At 47.5% G+C, this 24,131-nt stretch overlaps 1 protein-coding gene across 2 annotated transcripts in view; it reads right to left on the reverse strand.

The window, feature by feature from the left end:
* Window positions 1-9,033, reverse strand: part of DAAM1 (dishevelled associated activator of morphogenesis 1) — a 187,739-nt gene extending 178,706 nt beyond the window's left edge. For both annotated transcript variants that reach the window (XM_084632792.1, XM_084632791.1), the window contains exon 1: window positions 8,908-9,033. The gene's annotated coding sequence lies outside the window, so the exon portion shown is untranslated. The remainder of the gene's footprint in view (window positions 1-8,907) is intronic.
* Between the last annotated feature and the right edge of the window lie 15,098 nt (window positions 9,034-24,131).

Below are 24,131 nucleotides of genomic sequence, written 5' to 3' on the forward strand. Positions count from 1 at the left end.
CAGCAAGAGGTAATGGCTGCTGTGGCTTGTAAAGATATCGGGGGGGGGGGGGAATCTGAAAGGGTTCAGAAAAGAGCTACAAAAATGAACGGAAGTCTGGGAAACCTGCCTTATAGTGAGCCTTGGGCTATTCAATGTCTTTAGCTTATCAAAAAGGTTAAGAGGTGACTTGACCACTGTCTATAAGTGGGGAGATTTCCAACAGAGGACTCCTTAATTTAGCATACAAAAGCATAACAAGGCCCAGCAGCTAGCAACCAAAGGAAGATAAATTCGAGCTAGAGATTAAAAATTTGCCCCTTAAGCCATTGGGAACTAATCAATGGAACAGCTTACTAAGCAATGTAGTGGGTTTGCCATCACTTGAAGTCTTTATATCAAGACTGGATGCCTATCTGAACAGAGCACTCTAGCTCCACCACAAGACATTGGCTTGATGCAGGAATTAGTGGGTGAAATGGTTTGGCCTGTTTCATACAGGAGGCCAGGCTAATTGATCATAAATGATGCCTTCTGGTCTTAAAGTCTCCGAATATTTCAATACCCTGAAATCTTCCACTGCTTGGTGTTTAAAACAGACTCTTGCATTTCCAAGCGCCATCCTTCTGTTCAAGATACCAGACACCCAGTTGCCAAGCATTAACTGCCTGGGAGTGTAAACGTTGCTTTATAGGGCAGCATTTCTTGCATGCAGCCACCAGGGGCTTTTCTTGTGGCCACAGCTTTCAGGGCAGTGATGGAGGCGGGGAGGGGAAAAGCAGCTATAGTTTTCCAGGGAAGCTGATGAACAATTTTGAATACCAGTGTACACAAACCCAGAGTATGAAATCCCTATTAGGGAAATCTACATGATACTGTGTTACACTGTCTGTTCTTTCAGATGAGAAAAATGGGCTCCATGTCCCTAGGTGCAAGAGTCGCCAGAGCCCCGCAGCACTGGAAAGTCCAAGAGGAAACGCTGCACTTGGAGTGGGCAAGGCCAAGATACTGGAATGCTGTGTCCATTCACTGCAGCTCCCCCCTCCCTCCTGCTCAAACGCAGCTTCTGCAAAGTGACCTATCAATCCCTGACTGCAGTTTAAAGTCCAGTATTGTCAACCCAAGCATTCCAAAAATCATGAGATTTTAACAATCTCATGGCTTTTAAGACAAACACTAATATATTTGGGTTCTTTTCATTTGCTTTCAGGTTGCGGAATGCTTACAGTGCTTCAGGCTTTTCTCTGTAACCATAAGGGCTAGAAGCTTAATTTTATTTTTATTTTTGAAAGGAAAGCTGAAATTCTCACAATCACAGGACTCCAGGCCCTGGAGCATAAAAAAATAATTACTGGACTACAATAAAATCATAAGAGTTGGCATCACTGAAAGTCTGTCTACTGGCTCAATCCCTAGGGGAGGGTAACAGGGCAAATGTAGTGGTCATCTATTATCCACCCAACTCCTCCCCATCAGCCTTCCTGGTGCTCTCTCTTTCTCTCCTCAGATTCTCCCACATGCATCCTCAGTGACTTCAGTTTTCATGTCGATGATCCACCTGATCCTTCACTGCATATCCCCTCGTCCTCACCTCTTTATTTGACTCCCACTCACCAACAGGACTGTTCACTCGACTTGGTCGCCCCCCCACGGCTCTCTCACCTGCTGCATTTCCCCTCCCTGAGCATCACCAGTCTCTCTTTCTGCATCATCCGTCACTCCCACATCACACCCCCGTCCCTTGGCCATTCTGGGGCTTCCAATCCACCAGCATTGAGGACTTCTCGTCTGCTCTCCGCCCTCTCCTCCCTTTCTTCTGCCAATCTGGTTGTTGATTCTGTCCTTGCTTCACTCCTCCTCCACCCTTGATTCTTTTGCCCCTCTCTTCCATGAGAAGATCTACCCTGCCAACCCTCATTTGCCCTCAACACCCACTTCCTCCACTCCGGTGCGTGCTCTGCAGAGCATCGCTGGTGGAAATCCTGTGACCAGGCTAACTTCCTCCATGGCACATTCGTTCTCTCCTCCCCCAGTACTGTCATCTCCCTCACTACACAGCTCTGCTTCTCCAGTTTAACTGAATCCCAGACACCTCTTCACCAATGGCAACTCATTCCTCAAACCCTCCCCACCGCCACCTCCTCCTGCCTTCATCACTCTGTCTGCAAAGGTTCTCCATTTCTTCCAAGTGAAAACTGACAGGATACAACCAGACCGTCCCCCTCCCCTGAACTTGCCGTCCATTCCCTCCTCTCCTATCACAGATACAGGGTTCTCTCGGTCACATCAAACCCAAGCTGCTAATCTTCACTTTCAAGGCCCTTCCCTCTCATTGACCATCAAGAATGTCGACTCCTGCCTCAGATAGGCTCATGATGCCAGTCACCATCAGCGACATTTTCAAACAAGCACCTTTCTGCTACGCTGCCCCTCATGCTTGGGCAGAGCTCCCCACAAACACCCCGAAAACTACCTCCTCCTCCAAAAACCCTCCTCCTCTCTTCTTTGCTGTGATGCCTACCAAAAAAAAAAGAAAGAAAGAAAAAAGAAAGAACTTGACACCTGTTAAGCTGCTGGTGCAAAGATGACTGCCTATCATGCTCACCAATATTGTCCCATTGTTTCCTTGCACTCTCCTGTCAGTCTGTCGGCATCCATCTGCTGTCCCATGTTTTTATACTTCAATAGTAAGCTCTTCAGGGGTGGGGAACTGTCTTTTGTTCTCTTTATACAGTGCCTCGCAGAAGGGGGTTCTAGGCTATGACTGGGGCTCTTAGATATTTGTATACAAATACCACCACCACCACCGGTCCCTAGCTAAAGATGAGCAACCTCCCTCCCTCTTCACCCCCCCACCCCACCCTTCCTTATTAGCAAAGAGTGTGCTGTGCAAATTGCAATCTCACATACCAAGGAGGGGCTGGAGAGCAAATCAAGCCCAGTGGTTCTGTAATCTGCTCGGTAGGACTTCTTGCATTAAATGGAATGTTAAAGATAGAGCAACAGGAGGAGGGACTAATGCAATTGTTTAGTCAAGCTAATACTCACATACTTAACTGCTTTACAAACACTTTAATTAATCCTCACATCCCCCCCACGTGGCAGGCAAGTACTATAATCTAAGTTATACAGATAGGGAAACTAAAGCAACAAGTTTAAGTAACTTGTCCAAAGCCACAGATGGAATCAGTATCAGAACTGGAAACTTTTGAGCATTCCTAGCTTCATCTCCAGTCCCAGGATTAAATCATGCCTCTTTCTATAGCCCACCACTTATTTGTTACAAAGTGCAACCACACACGCATTATCTTTAAAAAATTCAGTAAGGACATGAACTGAATTTTAAAGCATGAAACTAACAGCACTTGGAAACGGATCCATGTGAGCTTTTTAGCTCAACAATAAAATGCAGATTTTTTTTTAAATCTGTAGTGCATTTTTATACAGCTTACTTAACAGCTCTGGTTAAATCATATTCAATTCCAACAGAGGAAGCACACCTTGCTTAACATGGCGCCAAGAGCTGATTCATGGCAGTTGCAACTTTTGGAAAAGTTCAATTATTTAATTATGACAGTCAAGCCAGGAACCCAAGTGTCCAACAAAATCCTTGTTTGTAAAAGAAGCCTGGAGAAATCTTGTCAAGCAGGCTTCAGAAATCGCCCAAGATGACAGCTGGGAGCCTTGACTTTATCTGCTGGTGGCACATGAAAGAATTAAACCCATGAATACTTGAAGCATTGCTGCAAAGGACATTCTGACACTGCGAGTCAGCCCAGAGCTCTCTTGAAAGATACAAAGATTGACAATTTATGTTTTAAACACTTAAGAGAAATAGGAATGACTAATGCTAACAATTTAAGTGTATATTTGAATACCGGGGTGGGGGAAAGAACCACACTTTATGAAAGGTGGGCTTAGTAAATTTATTGAGCTGTAGCTCACGAAAGCTCATGCTCAAATAAATTGGTTAGTCTCTAAGGTGCCACAAGTACTCCTTTTCTTTTTATAATAACCATGTTAGACCTCTCAGATTGTGTTAGAGAGGATTATATGCACATCAACAGAAGGGCTTATAAACAACCTATTGAACACTAACCATTTATTAAAAATATCTATGAATCTTGAACCCTTTATAACTGGAACCTCAAAAAAAGTCTAACATTAATCTGCATCAGCCCCCACAAAAAATACATAATAATGTGGAGTCTTCCAACTTTTTAGTAGAAACACTTTTACCTCAAAGCCCGACAAGAGTTGCAGATTTATCAGGGAACATAAGATAAGTTTAACTACGCACATTCTGCTCCTTTTCTCCCCCAAAAAACCCTAAACTTTTGCTTGTGACACTCCATTGCCTTCTTTCCCCTGCCAGGTTCCCGCTGGTTTTTTCCAACAGCTGATAGACAGAGCATGTAAAGGGCAAGCAAATCCAGGAAGTCCTGGCACTTGGAAGAACCTAGATTGCAGGAGTTGTGTTCCAGACGAGCAGGTAAACAAGACTTGCAAGAAGCTGTGAATATCTTTGCACCTCCTGAGTGTTTTCAGTAGGAGGGACTTCTCAGTTGGGAGGTGAATAGAAACAATGACAGCTCAGAAGGGAAACAAGCAAAGAGATAAACATAATCCAGTCAGACTTGCTGTCTCGCCCTTGCCCCTGCCTTCTTCCCATCTTCTGAATCTAAGGGAAGGGCTGTCTAGAGTGCCACAGAAGTGTTAGCAGAGAGTGTAACTGAAAGAGGGCATCTTCCTGCTACATTCCCTCATTCCCCCACTGGAAGCAAGAGGAAAAGGAGCCTCAGATCGAGACTGGTTTTACGCAGTTTAAAGTATTAATGTACAAATTCTACTCTACCTTATACTCTACCCATCCTGTTTACTTCACTGGGGCCAGCACAGGGTCTAAATCAGATACTAAAACTGGATGTATGCCTGGTTCGCTGATGGAATCTGAAGGACTTCCTATAGTAACACCAGAGAAAGGGGCTGACTCCCATCACAAATAAACCCAGGGGCAAACAGGGCACAGAACTGTGAAGCACGGAGTGCCTTCGGCTGCCACTGAAGTCACACCTTGGAAGACCAAGGCCATAGCTACAAAATGAATTGAAAAGCTTGAAGTTCCTTTTGCTATTTTGTTCCAATATAAGGCAATTGCAAACAGAACATATTCAGGGTAGACACAACACCTGAATATTTTGTACTATACTTGGGGTTTTCCTATTCTTCTGTAATTGATTAATCAAGACAGTAATATGGGAGGTGTATGTTTGGCTTAAAAATAAATACCATACATAGTTCAATCTGCCGGTTTGAGGAGCAAATTTGATCCGACTCAGGTAACAGATTCTGACACTGTGGGACTAATTTAATCCTCATGGAGATGACAAATTCAGCACTTGCAGGAAGACGGTTCACTGATCCCCCTAGCAGAAATCATTGCTATGAAGAAATGCAGTTTGTAAATTTCACTTCCAGAAAGTGGAAGGAGACAGACATTTATGGCTCAAAGAGTTGGAAGAAAGAACGAGGAGTACCTGTGGCACCTTGGAGACTAACAAATTTATTTGAGCATAAGCTTTCGTGGGCTAAATCCCACTTCATCAGATGCATATAGTGGAAAATACAGTAGGAAGACACACACACACACACACACAGAACATGAAAAAATGGGGGTTGCCATACCAGCCCTAAGGAGACCAATCCATTAAGGTGGGCTATTATTAACAGGAGAAAAAAAAGAAAGTTGGAACAATCAGTATCAAGAGATTTAGCATGCAATATCAAAATCAACCTCTAGGGGACAAACTGGCAGAACAGGATAGCTGAGGCATCAGGGTGGATCATGACTGGTTTGAGACCTGGGTTAGAAAAGGAAACAAACTATAATTTTGCCCTCTTCTGACTACCATCATCTGGGTCATTGCCCCAACAGCTACACCTCTTCTTTCTCCTCTCTGGCTGGTATCTAGCCACACAAGAGATAGTGGGACTTGTTTGAACCAATGGATCTTTAAAGTCCTCCAGAGATCTTTTGGCATTTTACTTTACTAGGTGATATTCTCAAGGGTTAAACTGAGGAGATGTGTGAGTGGGAGAGATATTTCTTCTGGTACATTGAGTTGTTTAATATTAGAGGAGAAGCGAGGAATAGACGTTCCACTTTAAAACTTTTTTGTTATTTACGCCCCAGCATCCTGTCAACATTCCCCAGCACATAAGCTATAATGTCCAACACTGAATGAGTAGCATTTCAGAAGTGGCTACTACTTTTAGGCATTCATCTTTGGACACTAAGGATGAAATCTTTACTTCATTGGGGTTAATAAGTGTTTTGCCATTGAATTCCAAGGGATCAGGATTTTTCAGAGGTGTTGGGGGTCCAGGCACTCAGCACCTCTAAAAAACTGAACATTAAAAAAAACCCAACAAAGATCAGATCCTCAATGTCAAATTAGTCACTGAAAAAATGGGAGCAACCAAAATGAATAGACACTGTTGAAAACTGTGGCTTGAGTGACTACCCCAGGTCACAGAGCAAATCTGCAGTAGATCCCAGATCACGAGTCTTATACATGAACCACACGCCCATTCTCCCTCTAACACTGGTATTTCATAACTTCATTTGTAAGCCCCTTGGAGTGTGACCCTCTTTTTGTTCAGTTTGTACAACACCTCCCACAATGGGATCCTGGTCTATGACATTGCCATAACTAGGATATTGTATTACAAATAATAACAACAACAGTTAGTATACACAGTAATTCCCCCCATCACACACTACTGTAATGCTGAGTTAGACTGTAATGTCCTCAGAGGAGGGGACCTTATCGTCTTAGTTTTGCAGAGTGACAGGAACTCTTCCTGATACTCCATAAACAATGACCATTACTCTGTTAGCAACAATATGCATCTCAAAGTCTGTCCCAACCACCAGCCAGACAACTGGAAACTTAGGAAAAGTGTATTTGAAAAGCAAGTTTTGGACCTTGTGTCCGTAAAAATCATGTTTAAAAGCCTACAACTCACACTCCTCTTGCTACAAGTCATAAGTAAGTGGTTGTGTCAGCAGGAGGATAAACAGAAACACCCTGTGGGGTATCGTGCATGTTCCCTACACGTCTGTTCAGATGCCATTAGATAAACAGGTAGGCACAGCATCCTCACTCCCACAAAGGAGCGAGAGCAACCAAGGGGGAGCAGTAAGTAGACGGGGGAAGAGAAACAGCTAGGCCAATGGTTCCCAACCCACTGACAGAGGCCACCATGTACTTCCCCCATCTCAATTTGCGACTTGTCCAAGTGAAGCAACCACGCTCAGTTTCCCTCTCCCATCTTCCTCCGCTCCTGTTCACCCCTCTCCTGGCTGTTCATTTTTATTCTCTCAGTCAGTGGCTTCCCCTCTCCAGTCAGCAGAAGGTTGCCAGCTAGAGATGGGGGGTTCATTGGTGGCTCCATAGGGGCCAGATCACAGATGCCCAAGCAAGCCAAGGCGAGGAGCTTGAGCCCATGAGCCACTGCCTGAGCCGGCAGCCATGTCAATACCATCCTTTGGCCAGTTTCATGGGGGATACAGTGGGAGCAGAAGGCGGCTGGCTTCCAAGGCTGCTTTACACACAAACCACGGTCTGTACAATGGGGAGGCAGATCCAGGTCTGCGGTTTACTCCAGCCCTGCTGTTCTTCCTCCAGTATTCTGGGAGGGTCGCCGGTAGGAAACACACCCCTAGGTTAATGGGGATGGCACTGGGCACACCCACTAGCCACACCCTCCCCAGCTATGAGCAAGAGCCCCCCCAAGACAGAGCAGAGGAAATACTAGAGGCTCCAGTGGCAGGAATAACCATAGCAACCAGAGTCATAATACCCACCCACCCCCATCTCCCCTGCTCTTGCAGACACTCTCCTGCAGCCCAGCTCGCTCCGGATTTGACGACAACTAGTCAGGATGCGGAGCAGCCAGGTGCTTCTCCGCTCCCCCCCCCCCCCCGCCGAGGGTCCAGCGCCCCCGGCTCACTGCTGATCTCCTGCCCCGGCGCGGCTCCAAAGCGAGCCCCCAGGAGCTCGAGCCCACGGGAGCCCCCCCCCCCCCCGCGGCGCCCTGGTCCTTCGCCCGGGGAGCGGAAACCCGGCCGCAGTTTCAATGTCACCCACTGGGGAAACCTGATTCGCCTCTTTTCCGCCCAGCGGCTTGCCCGGGGCCGCCGCCGGCACTGGGCTGCAGAAGCGAGAGGCGGCCAAGCCCCAGCCCTGCCTTGGGCTCGCCGAGCTCGGCAGGGGGCAGCGAGCGGGCCAGGGCATTGCGGGGGCTGGGATCCTGGAGAGAGGAAGCCCCACCCCACCGCGGGTGTCACACCCCTCTGGGGGTCCGAGGCGCTCCGGTGCCACACCCCCAGGGAGCTCGGACGCCCGAGCCTGGCCGCTCGGTTTCAGGCGCCCCTGACGCCCAGGTGCGGCTCGCCGCCGCATCTTGACCGGCCGCCCGCTGGGAGCCAGGCTCGGGCCATGGCTCCGGGGGCAGCGCCCAAGCCGGAGCCGAGGGGGAACGTCCCTCTTTGTTAGCCGGCCCCCGGCGGAGATGCAGCTGCCGCCCGGAGGAGGCGGGGGGCTGATCGGCCCCAGCTGCTCGCCCAGCCCGCCCCCGGGGTGGAAAGCTCGCCTCGCTGGCGAGGGGGCATCCCCGCAGAAGCCGCCTGCGATCAGCCATTTTCCGCGCCGGCAGCCACCCGCGGAGCCGGCGCTGTCCTCTCGCGGTCCCACCCGCGACCTGAGCGGCCGGTTCAGCCGTGACCGACTTTCCCCGGGCTGGGAGCGAGCGCCCGGCTCGGCGCAGCCCCCCGCGCCCGGGGCTCGCCCAGCCCAGCCCAGCTCGCCCCTGCGCTTGCCCGGCGGGAGAGCGAGAGCCGCCGCCGCCGCCGCCCGCCCTTACCTGCAGACCCCGGGCATCCTTAGCAGCCAGCGCCGCAGCCCTGCCTACCCGAGCAGCCGCTCCGCCAGTTCCCGTCCCCGCCGCCCGGGCGCTCGCCAGCCTGCAGGTGACATCATCCCCGCTCGGCCTAATAGGATAGACGGTGGCCGGGGCTGCGCATGCGCTGGGCCTCGGTGAGCCACCCCTCCCGCCCCAGCGCCTGCTGGGAGTTGGAGTGCGGCGGCGCCTTGCCGTGCCCACGGCCGCCGTGCAGCTGGGACTACACTTCCCAAGCCCCCCCTCTGCCCCCAGCCCCAGCTGGAATGCTTCCCCAGCGGGCACGCTGCAGCAGCGGGGAGCGTGCCCGGCAGGGAGGATGGAGCCGGCTGGCGCAGCGGGGCTGCCCTTTGTCATTCAGCAGCCCCCCACACACACACCCCACCCCAGGGTCCTCGGTTTTGCTTGGACTGTTCCTGGAGGCCTCATCCCATGACACAACCTGTAAAGACGAATTGTTAATTCCTGGAGCCTCCAAGACACGCCGGGTAGCGGGACCAGATGTCCCCATTTTATAGGGACAGTCCCGATTGGGGGGTCTTTTTCTTATATAGGCTCCTGTTACACCCCCCCACCCCAATTTTTCCCATTTGCTGTCTGGTCACCCTAACGGCTGGAGGGCCGGCCACCCTGTCCCCCGCTCCCGCCTGGCACAAACCTAGCAAGGAAGAGTTTGCTGTGCACACTGGGACGTTGCCCTAGCCGGGTCAGCCGAGCCCCGATTCCCCCGTCCAATGCCCCAGGCGGCCCAGCTGTGCCTGCTTGGTGCGCAGTTAGCACCCCTGGCTTTTGTTTTCCTCCCATCGACCTCTCCGTTTCTTCCACTACCCCGTTGTCATGGACAGCACGCCGCTTCCCTTGGCAGGGGTTGGGGGGACTGCCCTGGAACCGCGTGCCATTTAGAGCAAGGAAAAGTTCCCTGTTCGGGGCTTGGCAAACAATTGAGCTGGGGGGGGGGGGACAGATCAAAACGCAGTGAACACAGTTCACTAGGCTAATCAGCCACAATGACGGAGTCATTCACTAGAAATAACACGGTGAAATCCACAGCCCCAGCAGTTTCTCATGCCAGAGAGACAGAGACAGAGCTGTCAGCTGCTGCTGTAATAACTGCCTCCCTAATAACAGGCAACAATTCTTTGTTCGGTGCTCCTGCAGCCGGGCTCCTCTTTCTCTTCTAACTGCTGGAAACGCCAAAGAAATTAGCATCCCTTTTAATTTGCATAGTCTAGGAGGCTAAAGATTTCCCCCCCTAAAACTTGCATCGCCCCACCCAAAACCACCCAGATAATAATAATAGAAATAACAAATAATTTATTAGACCTCTTTAATAATCAACATTAAAACATTCTCAGAAGTGGGAACAGGCATGTGCTTTTCACAATGGTGCTAGAGAGACAGAACATGCATTTAAACCGTGCAGTCTTGTTTCACAAATGGTATTAATTATTAAAGCATTTAACAAATACACATAATATGCAAAAACAGTCCAACGATAATAAGACATATACACAAAGGCATAAACATGCTAAGACCAACACATAAGACATGATAAGACACTAGATTTATTATTCTTTATTTTTATTGCAATAGTGCCTGGAGTACCTGTCAAAGAACACAGCCTTAAATGGACACAAATCTGACATCAGGAATTATAACATTCAAAAACCAGTAGGAGAACACTTCAATCTCCCTGGTCAGTCAATAAGAGACCTAAAAGTGGCAATTCTTCAACAAAAAACTTCAAAAACAGACTCCAACATGTTTCAGAGGAGCAGCCCTGTTAGTCTGTATCCGCAAAAAGAACAGGAGTACTTGTGGCACTTTAGAGACTAACAAATTTATTTGAGCATATGTTTTCGTGAGCTACAGCTCACTTCATCGGATGCTGTAGCTCACGAAAGCTTATGCTCAAATAAATTTGTTCGTCTCTAAGGTGCCACAAGTCCTCCTTTTCTTTTTGCAGACTCCAACATGAAACTGCAGAACTGGAATTAATTTGCAAACTGGACACTATCAAATTAGGCCTGAATAAAGACTGGGAGTGGTTGGGTCATTACAAAACCTAAACCTAATTTTCCCCTACTGTTACTCACACCTTCTTGTCAACTGTTTGAAATGGGCCACTCTCATTACCACTACAAAAGTTATTTTTCCTCCCTTGGTATCCTGCTGTTAATTGAATTGTCTCCTTAGGCTGACCTCACACTTGGTAAGGCAACTCCCATCTTTTCATATATTTATACCTGCTCCTGTATTTTCCACTCCATCTGATGAAGTGGGTTCTAGCCCACGAAAGCTTATGCCCAGATAAATTTGTTAGTCTCTAAGGTGCCACAAGGACTCCTCGTTGTTTTTGCTGATACAGACTAACACGGCTACCACGCTAAAACAGCCTCGTTGTGCTTAGCATTATTCTAGTATGCCGTCAAAAGACAGTCACTGCACCAGAGTTCACACTCCAGGGTCCTTTATGCATGTGTGCAGTGTCACTGATTGCGGGACCAGGGAGGGCTTAGGTTATGATTAAAGTGGATGGAACAAATGGAAGGGATGGAAGGATGAGGTAACATTAAAATGACCCTCTGATCATACCTCAGGAGATCTCAGCCCACCACCTCACCGCTCTCAGCTGGTAGCACTTTGTAGATATCATGGCAGAGGTGGGTCTTAAGAAAGGAACCGAAGCAGGATCAGGTAGTGGCTTTATGGATCTTTCCAGGTTGTTTGTTTGTTTTTTAAATGAGATATGAGATAGGAAGGAAAAAACAAAAACCAGAACAAACAAATAAACCATCAAAATAAAATAAATTTGAAAACCTGAGTCTGATGATCCTTTTCACATGATAATGTGGAATGTTCTATTAAGCTGTGCTGTCATCAGCTTGGTGATGCAAGTTGTCATGTATACGCAAGATTAATATTCAAGCCACTTTTAATGTGGCCCAAGAAAATTCTCCCAGCCTACACTGTTCTCTGGTTTTCATTCTGTATTTTATAAATTACTCTTTCAAGAGATCCAACTTCAATTAAGTCAGCATAGCAATCCTGGACTGCTAGTATACGACTGGGACTCTAAAATAAGCTATTTGCACAAGATAAAGCTGTGGACAGTCATCCAGGAGGATTAATTGTACATTTGGGAGGAAATTAAAATTCAAGGTACAATTAATTGTATGTAATGTTTTAGCCTAAGTAAACACAAATTTGGATGCAGGAGTCAAGTTTTCTTACATCTTACTATGGCATATCTCAGCAGTAGCAGTACGCAAAAGGTTCAAAAGGCAAGAAGAGAAGATATCCATAAGGACTGTATTTCATACTCAACAAGATGCATAACATATACAGCCATAGAGATATCAGGAAAGTCCAGTGAGGGCACAGTAAAAGAGATAGGAGGAACATCCTTATGGGAATTGACATGAACGGCATAGAACACAATATAATATGAGAAGCACAGGCTGGAATAAGAATAAGTTATCGAGATTTTAACATAGTTATCTTCTTTAGGCCCAATATTTGCTTTCAAGTCACACCCAAGACCCATAATGAAATCACTGGGTGTACAACAAAAGAACTGAATCAGACCCCCTGGTCTCCCCCACATCATGTACCCCATCTCCACAGAGTGGGGAAGGGGAGACAGTGTTCAGGGGTCAGGACAGAGCAGGAGAGCTTTCAGTGAGTGCCTTAAAGAGACAGCGCATGGCATCTCTCAGAAACTCCCCAAGCAGCCAGCACACACACAGTCTCTGTGACACACACACACACTCACAGAGTCTCTATGTGGGTGTGGGTGTCTCTCTCTCTCTCTCACACACACACTCTCTGTCTCTGTGTCTCACACACACACACACACACACACACACACACACAGTCTCTGGGTCACACACACACTGTCTCTTTCACACTCACCTCCCAACAAGTACTTGTATTATTGTTGTTACTTCTTGGTACTTCCTGCAGTGCACATGTATTCTCTGTAATTTTATTCTTTCAGTGTGTGTTATTTTACTGTTTTGACTGGTCTATGCATTTCATAATTTTTATTTCTCTTACACTTAAATTTAGTTCTTTGAGTAGTGAGTTCTAAAATGCCTAAACCGTCCTGGCTGGAGTAATTATCCCTACGGTAAAGTTTACAAAATATATATTATATCTAGGTTTTTTGTTTCTACTGGTGGTACACATCCCTCGGTGCACATAACATTTATTCCGTGCATGGATGGAAAAAATTAAAGATGGTGGCAAAAGCCGCCCCCTGCCCCATCGCTCCCTACAGCTGCCCCATCTGCTCTCCCTGACCTGGCTACAGTGGGCGGGGCGGGCATGTAAGGGCTGGGTGGGCAGCTGTGGGGAGCCCAGGGCCAGATTAACCATTAGGCTAATAAGGCTATAGCCTTAGGCCCTCCTATTTTTAGGCCCTACTGGTCAGGCAGGGGGCGCGGCCGGGGTGAGGGGAAAGGCAAAGCAGCCCCCTCTGGGTTGGAAGAAGCTCAGCTGGCAGGGACGGACGACGCGCTGCAGGAACACACTGCCAAGGATCCCGTTAACACTGCTGACCGGACTCTAACAATCCGATTACCATTGGAACCATGCCAGCTGTGGCTGTAGGTTGAGCAGCCACTGTCCCCCGCACCCCATCTCTCCGGAGCTCGGCTTAGCTGTCAGGAAAGGAGGAGGCTCCCCCTGTCCCGCTCCTGGGCTGAGGCTGTCAGGCTGCTCCAAGACGCTGCCTCCGGGCCCTAATGCCCATCATCATCGCCTTCCATGTGTGCTGGGTGGGTCCTGTTTCTGGCCAACTGGTGAGTGCCTGTGGGGGTGGCAGGGGAAGAGGCAGCACCAGAGCAGTAGGGAGGAGGCTTGCACAGAACCTGCACACACACCATCCAGCTCCAGCCAGAATGATTGCCCCTCACACGTATAAGGAACGAATTCCCACACATTTGTAGGAAAAACAAAACAAAACATCCCATTCCGGATACCAGTCCTTTAACTTTTACAGAACCTTCCATCGAGGGGCTTCAGAGTTCTGATGCACGGTGTTCAATACTGTATTGAACTGTACTAAAAAGCAAAGACATCCAAGATTTTTCTTTGATGTATTTTTCTGCACTGGGATGCACAGGCCACCAAGTTCTTTCCTTATGCTCAGCCTAGCTCCACAGGCCAACGCATCTTTGTACTTTTAAGGGGTTGCAAAGGCACTGGAGGAAGCTGAACACACAATGCTGTAGGTTTCTCCCTCCCCTCTCCCTTGAGGATTTTAAATCCACTTCTTAGCAGGCTATGATAGAAAGACTGGCTGAATAGGTTCTGTCCATTTGCGGGTTCTCTAGCAGTTCAAGCCATCATAAAAGTACCTCATATTTGATTTCTTTTGAGTTTCATTCCAAAAACTTAAAGCTAAATAAACCTGAAGTTAGGCCTCTTTTTTGTGCCCCAACTTAAACTAACTTCTTTCCCAAGTGGAAAATGTTGAGCAAGCATGGGGTGTGATTCGGGAAGGGAATGAGAACACAGGCCAATTCCTGCTGACAGTGACACCTGTGTAGCCTTGTTGACTTCAGGGAGAACAGATTTTTGCACAAGAATAGATTTTGATCCCTTCTGCTTTTTCACACCTGGTATAAGCAGAATCTCATTCACTTTTCTCCCCTAAACTCTGAGCACTTTAAAAGGAAAAAAGGAGCAAGGTCTGCTCGATTTACACATGCAAATGAAACAGGAAGCTCTCCTTTCATTCTACACCAGCCTTAAACAAACACCAGATCTGATATAACAAGGGTATCCCTACAGCAGCCTTGGTTGGACTGTTCTTTTGAAAGATCCTTAATGGTTCTTTTAAGATGCTGATTTTCAGGGAAGTCTTTTTGTTCAGGGGGGCAGAGAACACAACAGGGAATAGCTCTGTTTTGTCAACTCCTAGTCATTCAAAAGCTGGAAGTCTTTAGATTAAGTTTGTTTAATGTTTGTATAGTGATTTTGAAGAGCTAACATAGTACAGAAGTGCTAAATATTATGACTGAGCAACCATCTAAAGATCTGTCCCTTCTAGCTGTTACCTTTTTTTTACAGAAAGCTTAAAACAAACAAATGCAAACTATAGGGGCTGGTGCACACAGAACTCATGCTTAAAAAACCTCATGTCAGAGCTGCTGATCACACATTCTAGAATAGAAAAGGAGGACTTGTGGCACCTTAGAGACTGACCAATTTATTTGAGCATAAGCTTTCATGAGCTACAGCTCACTTCATCGGATGCATACTGTGGAAAATACAGAAGATGTTTTTATACACACAAACCATGAAAAAATGGGTGTTTATCACTACAAAAGGTTTTCTCTCCCTCCACCCTACTCTCCTGCTGGTAATAGCTTATCTAAAGTGATCCCTCTCCTTACAATGTGTATGATAATCAAGGTGGGCCATTTCCAGCACAAATCCAGGTTTTCTTCCCCCTCCCCCCTCAACCCACTCTCCTGTTGGTAATAGCTTATCTAAAGCTCCAACCCCTCAGACAGAGACAAACACCTACAAGATCTCTATCAAGCACTCTTACAACTACAATACCCACCTGCGGAAGTGAAGAAACAGATTGATAGAGCCAGAAGAGTACCCAGAAGTCACCTACTACAGGACAGGCCCAACAAAGAAAATAACAGAACGCCACTAGCCGTCACCTTCAGCCCCCAACTAAAACCCCTCCAATGCATTATCAAGGATCTACAACCTATCCTGAAGGATGACCCAACACTCTCACAAATCTTGGGAGACAGGCCAGTCCTTGCCTACAGACAGCCCCCCAACCTGAAGCGAATACTCACCAGCAAACACATACCACACAACAGAACCACTAACCCAGGAACCTATCCTTGCAACAAAGCCCGTTGCCAACTGTGCCCACATATCTATTTAGGGGACACCATCACAGGGCCTAATAACATCAGCCACACTATCAGAGGCTCGTTCACCTGCACATCTACCAATGTGATATATGCCATCATGTGCCAGCAATGCCCCTCTGCCATGTACATTGGTCAAACTGGACAGTCTCTACGTAAAAGAATAAATGGACACAAATCAGATGTCAAGAATTATAACATTCATAAACCAGTTGAAGAACACTTCAATCTCTCTGGTCACGCGATTTCTGATCTCAAAGTGACTATCCTTCAACAAAAAAACTTCGAAAACAGACTCCAACGAGAGACTGCTGAATTGGAATTAATTTGCAAATTGGATACAATTAACTTAGGCTTGAATAGAGACTGGGAATGGTTGAGTCATTATAAAAAGTAACCTATTTCCCCTTGTTTATTATTCCCCCACCCCCACCACCACTGTTCCTCAGACGTTCTTGTTAAACCCTGCATTTGTGCTGGAAATGGCCCACCTTGATTATCATACACATTGTAAGGAGAGTGATCACTTTAGATAAGCTGTTACCAACAGGAGAGTGGGTTTGTGTGGGGGTGGGGTGGGGAGGGGGAAGAAAACCTGGATTTGTGCTGTAAATGGCCCACCTTGATTATCATACACATTGTAAGGAGAGTGATCACTTTAGATAAGCTATTACCAGCAGGAGAGTGGGGTGGGGGAGAAAACCTTTTGTAGTGATAAACACCCATTTTTTCATGGTTTGTGTGTATAAAAACATCTTCTGTATTTTCCACAGTATGCATCCGATGAAGTGAGCTGTAGCTCATGAAAGCTTATGCTCAAATAAATTGGTTAGTCTCTAAGGTGCCACAAGTCCTCCTTTTCTTTTTGCAAATACAGACTAACACAGCTGTTACTCTGAATTCTAGAATAGATAATACTTGGTCCTCCCATGAGTGCAGGGGACCAGACTACATCACCTCTCGAGGTCCCTTCCAGTCCTATGATTCTATTTTATGATCCTAATTGTGGAAGAGCTTGGTAACAGAATGGCCTGATGTGATGAATCACTGCAGATTAACTACACAAACTGGGTATGATTCCACAAATAATATTTGGGTAAAAGTTGAAAACAGTAATTCATTGTCCTCAGCCAGTGCAACATTGGGAGACAGCTTTCAGAGCAAGACAGCCTAAAATACAATGCCACCCAATGTAATTTTCCCACAACTACTTCCTCTACTTCAGTGGATTTTACACCTGAGTGGTTTTCTTTTACATAATAAAAGCTGGCTGCCTCCCAGACTGCAGTCAGAGGGAGGGAGATAGACTATGTGGTGTAGAGGCCATAGCTTGGGGGAAACACCTGCAGGGCTTGGCCTTGCACTGTGCCAGGAGAGAGCTGAGGGTAGAAGCACAAGATTGAAAGAGGTGAGCCGGATGGAGAATGTTGCAGTGTTCACTCCACTACCTCGGAGGAAGGGGGCCTAAGAGAAGGACAGCGTAGCAACCCTCCTGCTACCTCTTACTCAAAAGTATCTGTTTGAAGAATTGAGTGTGGTGAGAGTAGACTAAACTTGTTAATTTTACATAAATAAATCTGTAATATGTATGTAGAGAAATGTTTGATGACTTAATTTTTTTTGCAATATGTAATTTTTACTTAGGCCTTTCCAGCCCATTAGCCTTAGGCCCCTCATAATCTGGCCCTGGGGGAGCCGTGGTGGACCCTCTACCTGCCTGCACTGCAGGCGGCCCAAGCAGCCTCTTTGTCCCTGTCCCCGGGCTCCCTCGCCCGCCTGGGGCAAGTGGAGGGTCCATGACTCAAGGCTCCTCACAGCTGCCTGCACAGCTCTTACTGTGGCCAGGCTGTGGCTCTGAGGCCCTGCCCCCTGGGGCTGGGTCCGGGTCGGGGAGAGCCACATGGGCAGCTTTGAGGACGCAGCGTGGAGTCTTGGACCATGGGGATACGGGCTGAGGGCTGCTCTCAGCCCCCCGGGCAGGTGTCGGGTCCACCATGGCTCCACGCAGCTGCTCGGGCTCCCTGGCCCGGCTCCACATTGGCCTGGCGGGGGGGGGAGGGGGCGGGCGGGGGGAGGGGAAGGGGGCAGGGTCTGCCCCGGCAAAAAGTGGGAGGGCTATGGCCCCCTTCCTCACACCCCAGTTCCAGTGCCACTGGCCCGGGGCCCCGGCCACATGGGAAGGAAGATCTGTGCCCGCAGCAGAGCACAGTGAGAAGCAGGAGGGGGCCTGGGGGTGGAGTACGCAGTTTGGGTACGCTGAGCCTTCCCCTGCCTTGGATACCCTCCGCCCATGTGTGACTGCACAGCTCCCTCACCCTCCAGACCTAGCAGCTCCACAGCTCTGGTGTACTCCATGCAGGAGCGCGCCTGTTGCGAAAAGCTGGCATGGTCCACTGGGAAGATACTGTGTGAACGGTCCACACCAGCAAACAGGAAGAGGAATTTCAAAAATTCACAGGCCTTTAGATGGGGGAGGGGCACATGACTGTGCACGGCCTGGCAGTGGAGTTCAAAGTGCTGACCAAAGCGGTCATGATGGGCATTGTGGGACACATCCTGGAGGTCAATTAGGGCAAAATAAACAAGTGCAGTGTCTACACTGACGCTGTGTCACTCTAACTACGTCGCAAAAAGTCAAGGTGGTTTTATTTTGTCGGCATAGCAGGGGAGTTAAATCGGCAGGAGGAGCATTGCTGTGTGTACACCTCCACCGTTTTGTCAACGAAAGCTGTGTAGTGTAGACAAGGCCTTTAAATGTGATGTTATTTATTGATTTTGTGTCTAGATTGAGTCACTCTCTGCTGGAGAAAAGTCTCACAGGGAGGTGTGGGGTGCTCACTGGACCCAAGAAAAGTTTTCTGAGCTAGACATATGTAAGATCAATAATGTTAGTAGCCCTAGGACATAGCTTTCATGTGGCTGCGGAAGTGAAATTTCGGTTAGTATGTAAAAGGTCACTGTCAGGGACAGCTCAGGCAATTGGTAATTGGATGCAGAAATGGTCACATTTTTAAAACCTGTTAGGGCTGTTTTTGGACAAGAAAATAGCAGCAGCTCGTATGATTGTAGATCCTTGCTCTGCCCCCAGCTGATCTAAATGAACAGAAAAATGGCCAGTAGCCTTTATTTAATCTTTGCTAGGGCTAGGCTGTGGACTTGTGCCAAATTGTCGCAGACAAACATCTAAACAAAATCCCAAATTTTTGTCTCACGAAGGTCAATCATCTTCTACTGCTCCTCTGGAGCTCATTGAAGGATCTCTACTGGCTTCCATTGGAATTGGGTCAGGTCTTCAGTTTGGGGAAGGTATGTTTTGTCTTTCTGAGATCAGGTGTGATGGGGTGTCTACCTGGCTAGGTAAAAAGGGCCAATTAACCCTTAACAGGCTGCATCTGGGGGAGAGCCAGGGCTGACAAGGCCTAGAGATGAAGCCCAGCTAGGGAAGAGCTCAGACAGGCATAAAGAGAGGAAGCTGGTGGTAAGAAGAGTAGGAAGGCACTCTGCAGTTACTCCCAAGGCACGGCACGGCACAAGGAAGAGTAAGCCATGGGATCCTGTTTGGGAACACAGACTCTGGCAAGAACCTGAGAGGAGGTGAAATAGCTACAGGGAGCAGAGGAAGTTCCAGTGGTAATGTCGGGGGCAGAAGACAGAGAAGAAAGGTAGGAAGGAATCCAAGGAACTAGTGACAAGGCCTGGGAGCTGGAGCAGACTGTGGTTGCTGGGCATTGGATCCTTGGGCTGGAACGCAGCGTAATACGTGGGCCCATGTGCCCCTACTGACCACTGGGGAAGTGGCATGTGAGGACAGTGGATTGGAAGACTGCCTGATTTGGTTTGTCCAGTGGGACTTGATCTGGATGATGGGATGAATTGCACCCTCAGCAAGTTTGCAGATGACATTAAACTGGGGGGAGAGGTAGATACGCTGGAGGGTAGGGATAGGGTCCAGAGTGACTTAGACAAATTGGAGGATTGGGCCAAAAAAAATCGAATCAGGTTCAACAAGGACAAATGCAGAGTCCTGCACTTAGGACAGAAGAATCCCATGCACCGCTACAGGATTACAGTGGATGAGAAGCTGGATATGAGTCAGCAGTGTGCCCTTGTTGTCAAGAAGACTAACGGCATATTGGGCTGCATTAGTAGGAGCGTTGCCAGTAGATCAAAGGAAGTGATTATTCACCTCTATTCGGCACTGGTAAGGCCACATCTGGAGTATTGCGTCCAGTTTTGGTCACCCCACTACAGAAAGGATGTGGACAAATTGGAGAGAGTCCAGCGGAGGGCAATGAAAATGATTAAGGGGCCGAGGCACATGACTTACGAGGAGAGGCTGAGGGAACTGGGCTTGTTTAGTTTGCAGAAGAGAAGAGTGAGGAGAGATTTGATAGCAGCCTTCAACTACCTGAAAGGGGGTTCCAAAGAGGATGGAGCTTGGCTGTTCTCAGTGGTGGCAGATGACAGAACAAGGAGTAATGGTTGCTGTGGGGGAAGTCTAGGTTGGATATTAGGAAACACTATTTCACTAGGAGGGTGGTGAAGCACTGGAACGGGTTACCTAGGGAGGTGGTGGAATCTCCATCCTTAGAGGTTTTTAAGGCCCAGCTTGACAAAGCCTTGGCTGGGATGATTTAGTTGGTGTTGGTCCTGCTTTGAGCAGGGGGTTGGACTAGATGACCTCCTAAGGTCTCTTCCAACCCTAATCTCCTATAATTCTAAGACTTTGATACCCAGGAAGGAGGAAACTGTAGTGACCTGGGCAGAGGGCCAAGCCATGAAGAGGAAGTAACCTGAGTCCAGAGAGGACGAGAGAGAGAGACACACACACACACATACACACACACACAACAGGTCAAACAACCCAAGGATGGGGTATCGGACCAGTGAAGAACTAATCCCCAGGTGAGCCACAAGGAGGCGCAGTAGCAGTGAGTAGCATACCTGGTTACACTAGACTCTTATGATATATTTTGTGTTTCAGTAACTGATTTGTGAGTCCTTCTTTGAAAACAAACCCTATCCTAAACCGGTGTTATCGCTAATAGCTATGACCCCAGTCTGTCCACAGGATTCAAAGGAGCTACTGGCACCCAAGAGAGCAGGGTAATGCAATGCCTAGAATCGGTGTTTCCCAGACTCAAAGGGGAAACAATGTACTTCCCAAACCACGATTTAGCTCTGGAGGGTTAGCAGTCTGAGGCCCTGATTCAGCAAAAGCAGGTAAGCAGGTGCTTAACTTTAAGTATGTGAGAAGTTCCCATTGACTTCAATTGGATTTAAATATGAGCATAAAGTTTAGCACACATTTAAGTATTGTATTGAATAGGGATATGAGTACTAACATGCTTAGAGTTAAGCATATGCTTCCATGATTTCCTGACTCTGGGCCTTGTTGTTATTAATAGACCCTTAGGAATATTTATTGCAGTCAAGAGATTTTTCTTTTATTTTAATATGTCCTCAAAGAAGGGACAACTGTCAGGAATAATTAGTGAGCAGACTGTGACTAGACGCTGCCTTTAATTAAGAATTCCCACCAGAAATGTCACTGTAGTAATTGAATCACAGCACTCAAATTTCCATAATAGTGGCTTGAAAATGTATGGTTTGAAAGAACTTTAAACAGTCTGTATGGAAATCCTCTACTGTTGCTTACATGTGGCCTCCAGAATGTGATTCCTTTTCCTGCTTCCTTTCTGCAAGCAGCTTTAACCTGTGGGGCATGGATAACTCAGAGGAGTGGTAATGAGCTATGACACACAGGCTTGCTGATGATGGCCTAGCAAGCCATTAATAACATAGGCCCTAAAAGCCTTTGTAGAGTCTTTCACTCTACAGCTGTTGCAGTTGCCAGGATTGGTCCCTTCTCCCTGGACACTCAATAACAGACTTAAAAGTGGCCATTCTTCAACAAAAAACTTCAGAAACAGACTTCAACAAGTTTCAGAGTAACAGCCGTGTTAGTCTGTATTTGCAAAAAGAAAAGGAGTACTTGTGGCACCTTAGAGATTAACCAATTTATTTGAGCATAAGCTTTCTTGAGCTATAGCTCAACAAGAAACTGAAGAACTGGAATTAATTTGCAAACTTGACACCTTGAAATTAGGCCTGAATAAAGGCTGGGAGTGAATGGGTCACTACAAAAAGTAATTTTCCCTCTCTTGATAGTCACCCCTTCTTGTCAACTGTTGAGAATAGGCCACATCCACCTTAACTGAATTGGCCTCGTTAGCAGTGACCCCTCACTTGGTAAGGCAACTCCCATCTTTTCATGTGCTGTAATATATAGTGCTTACTGTATTTTTCATCCATGCATCTGATGAAGTGGGTTTTAGCCCATGAAAGCTTATGCCCAAATAAATTTGTTAGTCTCTAAGGTGCTACAAGGACTCCTCATTGTTTTTGCTGATACAGACTAACACGGCTACCCCTTTGAAATCTGCCTAGAATGTTCATCTGCTTATTATGCTAATCAGAACCGCCTCCCTGTTACCTTACGCTTCCCATCTGTCATCTCTACCTGTTGTATTCCATTAAATATTTAGAAGGGAAGGTCTCTGAGGCCCTGGCCAACATTTTGCTGAGTGTGTACAGTGTGCCACAAGGGAGTCCCTCCCTGATCACTAACTAAGGCTCCTAGGTGATACTGCAATACAAATAGTAAATAATAATACTAAAGCCAGAAGCTGGGTCTCCTGCCTTCAGGGTCTTCTTTCTAGGCAACTCCTTGCCTGTGCCTATTGACCACAGTCCCTCAATAGCTGTCTTGTACATCCACACACAGCCAAACTCCTTCCCCTCCCCACTCCGGTGGCAACGAGTCTTGGAGCCTAGGTAAATTGACTTGGGCTCACGATAGCGGCTAAAAATCATAGTGAAGACATTCCCACTCCAGCTGGAGCCTGAGCCCAGTGAGGGAGTGGGTCTTGGAGCCCGAGCAGCAGTGTGCAAACTGCTATGTTTAGCCCTGTAGCATGAGCCCAGCACTCAACCCAGGCTCAGCGTTGCTGCCGCAGGATTTTTGGCATTGTAAACGTTCGAGGTTCAGGGTAAACCCAGCTTTGGTCATTCCTTTTTTCCCATTCAATGCAGAAGAGAGCTGACATTGTGCGTATGGAGGTTGCTTCAAAGAGCCAGAGAGACTGTTGCTCCAAGATACATGCTGTGGAAATACCAGCTAATAAAAGCTAACAGGCAATTATCTATCTTGTGTTAGACACTATTTATCTACAGAGAGAAGCATAAATGTGAAAGGTGATGAGCTGCCTTAAGCAAGAGGGGTAGTAATCTCAGAAGACATGGAGCTCCATAATGACCTGGAGAAAGAGGTGAAAAGGGGCATTAGAGTCTAGGATCTACACTTATTTACACCAGCTGAGAATCTAGGTCCATGAAGCCAATGGACCTATGCAAATTTACCCCAGCTGTGGATCTGACCCTGCTTGTTTGAGTGGAAGAGACTTTAAGGAGAGCCATGGCTTTTGAGTAACAGGGTATGTCTACACTGGAGCTGCAGTTGTCATCTCCAGCTCCAGCAGACATTCCTGAGCTAGCTCTGATCCAGCTAGTGTGCTAAAAAGCAGCGTGGTGGCACAGAAAGTGGGACAGGCTAGTCGTTCTAGTACAATCCCATCTGAGATCGTAGGTACATATTCAAGGCGGCTAGCCTGTCCTGCCACTTGCACCGCTGCAGTTATATTTCTATTTTTAGTGCTCTGGCTTGCTCAGAGTTAGCATGGGTGTGTTCACCTGAGCTGGAAATTACACCCATACTATGTTCAGAGGAGTGCAGTATAAAAACCTAAAGCAAGAGACTTTGTTTATATCCCGTATGGGTGACTTTTACACACACACACACCTGTGCAGAGGGGGGCAACATCTGTGCATCACTTAATCCCACTGAAGACCTCAAATTAGTGCTTCCAATGGAATTCATGTGGAGGAGATGGAAGTGGGCTGACTGTGAATTTCACCCTTTGCAAAGCTGCCTTGCAGTGGTTGCTCAGTTAGTTGGATGAGGCCACATCCTCAGAAGCGGAAAGTTCTTATTTCCACAACTCTTGCAGAGCGAGATGGGCTCTGCGATGTGCAGCGGAAGCTCAGAGCCGCCTAGGCGGGTCTCAGCATGGCATGATGGAAACATGAGGTTTCTGCTGCATTCTGAGCCTTGCACACCTGCAGAACTTCACCCTCTGGAACCAAAGGGCTTTTCACCTCTAGGTTGCAGGTCTGATTGCAACCCAGCTCTGCTAGCCAATGGGAAGTAGGTGCCTAGACCCT

Source organism: Lepidochelys olivacea (genome assembly GCF_965140295.1).
Source record: "Lepidochelys olivacea isolate rLepOli2 genome assembly, chromosome: 6".
Taxonomy (NCBI): Eukaryota; Metazoa; Chordata; order Testudines; family Cheloniidae; genus Lepidochelys; species Lepidochelys olivacea.